The following is a 763-nucleotide window of genomic DNA, read 5'->3' as shown; positions in this document are numbered from 1 at the left end:
CACGGCAAGCAATGGATTCAGCGGACCTGGCGAAAGCAGGCGCTTTTTTTTTTTTAAGTGCAGAGTATTTTATTCATGTGTGCTCACTCATTACTTTTGTTTTACAGTGAGATTTAGCCTGTATACTGAAAATAAAGTGATTATATTTTGTCCTTTCGTAGATGGACGCAAATGTATTGCAGTGGGTGTTTTTACGTGGGTCACCAACTGGTCAAGACAGTCCATTTCTGACTTGGTCCAAAGGAACACAAGGGTTTATTCCAGTGCAGGGGAGGCTTTGGAGGAGTGGAAGAGCTGACACAGTTCCTTGGGCTTTCCAGGCAAGTGTCTTGTCTCTAATGATGGCAATGACTTGGTAATTCAAAGAAAACTGTAAAACTCTGTCAGCCAGCAGATGTGATGCAGTTTGCTCCTTAGGAAGGGCTTGTTACCGTCCGTCTGTCTGGCCTAGGAAGGGCTTGTTATGGCAAGAGGTGAATTGAGAGTTTTAATCTATCATTCCAAACCAGCTGGTACTGGCTCTTGGATTTGAGGAGGACAGTTGGATGTCCAATCCCTGCTGAGAGTTTCCGTAGTCCCCAAACCTCTGTTGCTTAGAAATAAAGCCATTTATTTTTAAGTGACTGGCATGCAGCGGACTTGCCAACTGGGATGCTTTAAACCACCTGGTGAACGTATAGACAGGGCAGTCTTGCAGGTGACAAAACACAAGCAGAAGTCCACCTCGGAGGACTAAAACTGGCCTTGCCAAGGTGGGAACTGT

The sequence above is a fragment of the Egretta garzetta genome, unplaced genomic scaffold (assembly GCF_000687185.1).
Source record: "Egretta garzetta isolate BGI_Z169 unplaced genomic scaffold, ASM68718v1 scaffold448, whole genome shotgun sequence".
In the NCBI taxonomy this organism is placed as follows: domain Eukaryota; kingdom Metazoa; phylum Chordata; class Aves; order Pelecaniformes; family Ardeidae; genus Egretta; species Egretta garzetta.
This window is presented reverse-complemented; position numbering follows the sequence as displayed.